Here is an 846-nt window from a genome sequence, read left to right on the forward strand (position 1 = left end):
GTTCCACATGAGTACAATGAAGCATTCTGGAGTATCCATTTTCCTCAATGTTATCCATAGTAGTTTTATGACCCACACAATCCAATACCTTTGAATAGTCAATATAAGGACATTTCTGTGCTTTCAGCCAAGATCCATCTGATGTCAGCATTGATACTCCTCATTCCACATCTTCTTCTGAATCCAGCTTGAACTTCTGATAGCTCCCTGTTGATGTGCTGCTACAACCACTTTTGAAATATTTTCAGCAAAATTTTGATTGTGTGTGATTCAAATGATATTGTTCAATAATTTCTCTATTCTGTTGTATCACCTTGTTTAGGATTAGGCACAAATGTGGATGTCTTCCAGTTGGTTAGCCAGGTAGCTATCTTCCAAATTTCTTAACATAGATTAGTGAATGCCTCCAGTGCTACATCAATTTGTTGAAATATTTCTTTTTTTGCCAATGCCTTCTGTGAAACTTGGACTTCTTCCTTCAGTTCCATTGCTTTGTGATCATATGTTACCTTTTGAAATGCTTGAACATCGATCATTTCCTTTTGGTACAGTGGCTCTGTGTATTACTGCCACCTTTTTGTGACGCTTTATGCATCATTTAATATTCTGCCCATTATTGTTGTTGTTAGGTGCCATCGAGTTGGAACCGACTCATAGTGACCCCATGCACAGAAGAACGAAACAATGTCTGATCCCGGGCTAACCTCAGTACCACTGCCACACTTGAGTCCATCAATGCTGCCACCTGGCCAATCCATCTCATTGGGAGATTTCCTCTTTTCCTCTGACCAGCCATCTTACCAAGCATGATATCCTTCTCTAGAGACTGGTCCCTCCTGACAATAT

Source organism: Chrysochloris asiatica, unplaced genomic scaffold, assembly GCF_000296735.1.
Source record: "Chrysochloris asiatica unplaced genomic scaffold, ChrAsi1.0 scaffold00568, whole genome shotgun sequence".
NCBI lineage: Eukaryota > Metazoa > Chordata > Mammalia > Afrosoricida > Chrysochloridae > Chrysochloris > Chrysochloris asiatica.